The sequence below is a fragment of the Cervus canadensis genome, chromosome 27 (genome assembly GCF_019320065.1).
Source record: "Cervus canadensis isolate Bull #8, Minnesota chromosome 27, ASM1932006v1, whole genome shotgun sequence".
Lineage (NCBI taxonomy): Eukaryota > Metazoa > Chordata > Mammalia > Artiodactyla > Cervidae > Cervus > Cervus canadensis.
This window is the reverse complement of record NC_057412.1, coordinates 16,186,646-16,193,357: the sequence shown is the minus strand read 5'-3', so window position 1 is coordinate 16,193,357 and position 6,712 is coordinate 16,186,646. Positions and strand designations below refer to the sequence as shown.

The following is a 6,712-nucleotide window of genomic DNA, read 5'->3' as shown; positions in this document are numbered from 1 at the left end:
TCCATAAATGAAGGAGTTTGGCAAATATTTTATGAATAACTTGGTTGATAATATTCTAAAGTATCTGGTATTATATTAAAGTAATCTTGAGAATGTATGGAGAAGTTCTCCACTTTTTCCCCTTAACCTCTCTACTCACATATACACAGTGCAATGAAGTCTAAATAGAAGCAAAGACTTCTAAAATCCCATTGTATTTTTTTAAAATATGGAACACTTGAGGAATTCCCATGTCATCCTTGTGCAGGGGCCATGCTAATCTTCTCTATATCATTCCAATTTTAGTGTATGTGTTGCTGAAGTGAGCACTAAAATATCATTGAATTTTTAAGTGGAAAATCATGACATGATCTCCTAGTCACACTGAAAATTACCAAATTTTATTCCAGAAGTGTTACTTATTCCACACACTAATAAACAGTGACTGAGCCCAACCTGATAGAAAGATAGATAAATAGAGAAATGATTGACAGGACGTTCAGTTCAGTCGCTCAGTCATGTCTGACTCTTTGCGACTCCATGGACTACAGCCAGCCAGGCTTCCCTGTCCATCACCAACTCTCGGAGCTTGCTGAAACTTATGTTGATTGAGTTGGTGATGCCATCCAACCATCTCATCCTCTGTCATTCCCTTCTCCTCCTGCCTTCCATATCTCCCAGCATGGACTGGTTGGATCTCCTTGCAATCAAAGGGACTCTCAAGAGTGTTCTCCAACACCACAGTTCAAAAGCATCAATTCTCCGGGTTCAGCTTTCTTTACAGTCCAACTCTCACATCCATACATAACTACTAGAGAAACTGTAGCTTTGAGTAGATGGACTTTTGTTGGCAAAATAATGTCTCTGCTTTTTAATATGCTATCTAGGTTGGTCATAACTTTTCTTCCAAGGAACAAGCATCTTAATTTCATGTCTGCAGTCACCATCTGCAGTGATTTTCAGTTCATTTCAGTCAGTACACTGAGAAAGAATTTTGTAAATATGACTAAATGTTCCCAAAATATAAATAAGTTGATTTGATAAATTAATATAAATTATATGAATACCTTTAATTAAAAATAAACATGCAAAATAGTGAGATATTAAAAATAGGTACAAATTTACACAAGATATAAATATAGGCAGACTTGCCTATAAGGTTGGACAATGCAAATTAAAAAAAAATGTCTACCTGTAGATGGGTAAACAATGGAAACAGTGAGAGACTTTATTTTGGGGGGGGGCTCTAAAATCCCTGCAAAGAGATCCAACCAGTCCATCCTAAAGGAGATGAGCCTGGGTGTTCATTGGAAAGATTAATGCTGAAGCTGAAACTTCAATACTTTGGCCACCCCATGTGAAGAGTTGACTCATTGGAAAATACCCTGATGCTGGGAGGGATTGAGGGCGGGAGGAGAAGCGGACAACAGAGGATGAGATGGCTGGATGGCATCACCGACTCGATGGACATGAGCTTGAGTAAACTCCGGGAGTTGGTGATGGATAGGGAGGCCTAGCCTGCTGCAATTCATGGGGTCGCAAAGAGTCGGACATGACTGAGAAACTGAACTGAACCATCTTTCATGTACCTCGTGGCTGTCTATATGTCTTCTTTGAAGAAATGTCTATTTAGGTCTTCTGCCCACTTTTTAAGAACACTAATCCTATTATGGCTCCCTATACTTATGACCTCTTCTAAATCTCATCACACTAGATATTAGGACTTCACTGATACAAATTTTGGGGAAAACAATCCAGACTATAGTACTTTTGTTGACATAATCAATATAATACCTATCTCCATTTACCTGTATTTAATGTTTTAAATTTTTTATATGTTACTCTTTTAAAATACTTTGGGTACAAATGGAAGGCTACTTTTTCAAATAAGACATATTAAAAAAAAATCATTTTTGAACAATTACAAAAAAATGCTCTTAATGACCCAGATAACCACAATGGTGTAATCACTTATCTAGAACCAGACATCCTAGAGTGTGAAGTCAACTGGGCTTTAGGAAGCATTACTAGGAACAAAGCTAGTGGAGGTGATGGAATTCCAGCTGAACTATTTCAAATAAAATATTATGCTGGGAAAATGCTGCACTGAATATGCCAGCAAGTTTGGAAAACTCAGCAGTAGCCCCAGGATTGGAAAAGGTCAGTTTTCATTCCAATCACAAAGAGAGGCAATGCCAAAGAATGTTCACACTACTGCACAATTGGACTCCTTTCACATGCTAGCAAGGTAATGCTCAAAATCCTTCAAACCAGACTTTAACAGTATGTGAACCAAGAATTTCCAGATGCACAACCTGGATTTAAAGAGAGGAATCAGAGATCAAATTGACTACATCTGTTAGATCATTGAAAAAGCAAGAGAGTTTCAGAAAAGCATCTATTTCTGCTTTATTGACTATGCCAAAGGCTTTGACTGTATGGATCACAACAAACTGTGGAAAATTCTTAAAGAGATGGGAATACCAGACCACCTTATCTGCTTCTTGAGAAATCGAAATGCAGGTCAAGAAGTAACAGGTAGAACTGGACATGAAACAATCAACTGGTTCCAAATTGGGAAAGCAGTACATCAAGGCTGTATATTGTCATGCTGCATTTTTAACTTACATGCAGAGTACATCAGGTGAAATGCTGGGCTGGGTGAATCATAAACTGGAATCAAGATTGCTGGGAGAAACATTAATAATCTCAGATATGCAGATGACACCACCCTTATGGCAGAAAGCAAAGAGGAAGTAAAGAGCCTCTTGAAAAGGTGAAAGAGGAGAGTGAAAAAGCTATTTAAAATAGTACAAACTGCACCTCAGATAAGTTTCTTGGTTCTTTCTATTCCCTTAAATCTCTTTCTGTTGAGTCATGCTCCTTGTTTTCCTTTATGATTGACAGAATTTAACTCAAATAGTAATACAATTAAATTAGGGTATTTTACAAGTCAACATCCTATTGATATTTTATAGAATATCTCACAAGATAAGTTTCTGTTTTAGATGTTTCAATTCATAGACTATTTGTATTAAAACAACCAGGTAGATATAAATATGTGTGTATATATACATATGTTTGTGTTTTATATATGTATATATAAATATATACAACATAAGTAAGATATATATACATATATATATACTCATATTTATAGTATATATATTTATTTAGAGGATGAAGTTCAATATGAATATTTTAAAGTTATCTTGAACGTAGCCATAAAAGTTTAAGGTGAGTCCAAAAAAAAGTGATGATGTAGACGTGCTATTCATTCAAACATATAACATCATGCCTCTGGCTTTTATTTTGTTCAGATGAGAAAATGTATACATACTTGTACATATTTTTTGGTACAGCTGTCATTGAACCAGAAAAAAAAAAATGTGTGTTGAATCGTTTATGAGTTACTAATGGCAGCTTTTTTTTTTTTTTTTTTTTTTGCTTTATTGAGTCTCAGTTCTGAAAACATAAGATTTACTAGTTGCTAATTTCTTAAGTCAGAGAATTTGGAAAAACTGCCAATTTAGTTGTGATTTATGTGTCAAAAATTAGTACTGATATTTGTGGTGGTTATATATATGCATGCACACACATATATATATATACATGTACATATACATACATATATGCACACACACACTTGTGTGTGTGTGTGTGTTCAGTCACTCATTTGTGTCCAACTATTTGTAACTCCATGGACTGTAGCCCACCAGCCTCCTTTGTCCATGGGATTTTCCAATCAAGAAAATCTGGAGTGGGTTGCCATTTCTTCCTCATAAATATATATATATGTGTGTGTGTGTGTGTGTGTGTGTGTGTGTGTGTGTGTGTCAGGAAGCATTTAGCAGAAGGCTTCCTGTGTGCTGTTTTGGATCTGTCAGGAATCCTCTGGTCCTTATTAATTCTTGAATATTCAGGAATTAAGAGGAGAGGCACGCCTTTCCCAGGGCTGAGGAATCCAGGCATTTCCTTCATTAGTTTTTCATTATGGTGATAAGTACCCTCTTCCTTCTTATGAACCATAGGGTAAAAAGTGATTGTTTACAACTCTCTCTCTTTAATACTGATCACCTTATGTTTTGTAAGTCTGGAATTTTAATCTTTATCTTTCCTGAGAATAACTACCTTGTAAGATAGTATATATGCCCACATCATGTTGATTAAAATAACTTTGCTCCATCAGAGCTTGGGTCCCCATGTCTTTCTTTCTTTCTTTCCCTCTCTCTCTCTCTCTGTCTATCTATATCTATCTATATATATACATATATATTTCTGGCTGATTCCCTGGAGTGCGAAAGCTGGCTGCATAACCCAGGGAATATTAGCCTCTTTGCCTCTTTCCTTCTTTCGCTTTCTCATCGGTGACTCCGGACCAGCAAGTTCCGGTCCAATAAAGGACCAACATATATATATATATACATACATATATATACTTAGAGAAGTCAATATTAGCCTAATAATGATATCACTTTCACTTGGCAATGTTTTTGGAATAGGCTAGCCCAAGGGAGCACCTCATTATAGGGAAATATATGAGAAAGCCACTCATTCTGTCTTTTAAGATCATGAGAAATAGAAATTTTTTTGAAATCTATGTTATGTGAACTCAAGTCTTAGGTAAACACAGCTTTAAATAATATATCATGATGCTATTAATAATGAAAACAACATAGCAACTGAGTTTGTCAGCAAATTTCTTCCCATATGAGACCTGGATTTGTTGCTGCAAGAAGCAGGTGTTAGAATTATAGAGTTACTCAGAGCATCAACAGAAGGTTACGGAGAGAGCACTGGGTGAAATTTATAAAAAATCTTATAAGCAGCTAGCAGATGATTCTTACAATTCCTTCTGCTCTTCTCTTCCATTTTCCACTGTGATTGCAAGCAGCTTAATTGTGGTCGAGACAGGCCATCAAGCAAGGGTACCATCAAAAGCAACATGAGATCCTTTTAAAAATGTCTCAACTGTGAAAGAAACGTTCCTCCTGAAAATCTACAGATTTTTTACCCCCAGAGCTTCCAGATTTTGATCGTTTTACTCCTATAAGTGCCATGGAAAACAAGAATATAAACAGCAAAATTTGCTGTGGACTTTGTATTCACCTATAAATCTATGCATTCTAAATCCCTACTTCTTATTTAAGACCAATATTTCTGTTTTCAAAACATATATCAGGAACAGATATAATATATACTTTCAAAAGATAATGTATTTAATAACTACCTTTTTTTGAAGTAAAGTTTCAACTCAATTTCCCATACATTATATAGAATTATATAGTTATTATTTTTATTGTTCTTGAGAGGTTTTCTTCTTTTTTCCCCCCTCTTTTTCTATCAATGGCTACAGCTACCTTTCTATTTTAAGTCTGTCTGACATTTATTTTTATCACATTTTATGCAGATATAAATATTAGAAAATTTTACTTGCCAACAACCATAAAATAAATCCCCTCAAATATATTTTATGACATTTATGTTAATTATAAAATATATTTAGCTGGCTATTTAAAAATAAATTTTATAACTAACAATATTAACTTTATCACATAAAGTGAAAGTCGCTCAGTCATGTGCAACTCTTTGTGACCCCATGGACTGTAGTCCATGGAATTCTCCAGGCCAGAATACTGGAGTGGGTAGCCTTTCACTTCTCCAGGGGATTTTCCAACCCAGGGATCGAACCCAGGTCTCCCACTTTGCAGGCGGATTCTTTACCAACTGAGTTATGAGGGAAGCCCCCTATCACATAAGTTTATCACATAAACTGTGATAAAATAAACATCATTCAGACTGTATTCCTAAATGGTTAGACTTGGAAACAAACTCTTCATGAGGGATAGTATGAATGGTGTGTAAGAGCATTTTTTCAGGAGATAGATTAAATAGATTTAATTTCTATCATTTGAAATGGCAATTTATAAATGTCACTTAATCTATTCAGTTTCTTTAGATGAAAAATGAATAAAAAATGTACAATAGGACCTTTTTGAGAATTAAATGAGTTATTAAGTGAAAAGTATTTATGACAGAATCGTGGTCCATGTAGCTATCCAAAAATATTGAGTACATATGTGTATGTGTGTGCTTATGTGTATATATACACATACATTAGTTTGATAGCATACTATACATTTTTAATTGAGCCAAATAATTTGATAATGTGAAACATCAATAATACATTTATGTTAATTTACAATATAGAAAATCTGTATATATTTCTCATATAAAGCATCTTTTTAAGGCTTCATATATATGTATATACACCCAATATTTTGGCCTCACACTGCTTCAATATGTATTTTCCGCTATAATGTTCTAATGGAAAGATCCAATAAATTTTTATCAGTTCTTGCTCTCAATAAGTTGTGGGACACAGACTCAAATAGAATTATGGTATATAAGTTATGTTTACTTCAGAAAAACAGAAACGGTTCTAGTTATTTCAAAGAGCATACATTTATTACAGGGACTTAATTACATATGACCAACAGAAGGGCTGTCAAAGTATTGGTGAAAGAGGCCTTTATTAGCCTTCCGAAAACCTGGAAGGACAGGACTCTGACCCCTGATAACCAATTGCTTGTAGACAGAGTGGACCATTCTCAGGATGAGAGGCAGACCCTCCTGGCGAACACCCGTAACTGTGATGATGCTGGCACGTGTTCAAAGCTTAGGCACATCAGCTTCACATCTATAGCCCATTAGCTAAAGAACAAGTGTCTCT

General features: G+C 35.1%; 1 non-coding gene across 1 annotated transcript; it reads right to left on the bottom strand.

The window, feature by feature from the left end:
• Positions 1 to 202: 202 nt before the first annotated feature.
• LOC122429015 lies at positions 203 to 309 on the bottom strand. Its single transcript, XR_006265886.1, has one exon. It is a non-coding gene; the product is annotated as a U6 spliceosomal RNA (small nuclear RNA).
• Between the last annotated feature and the right edge of the window lie 6,403 nt (positions 310 to 6,712).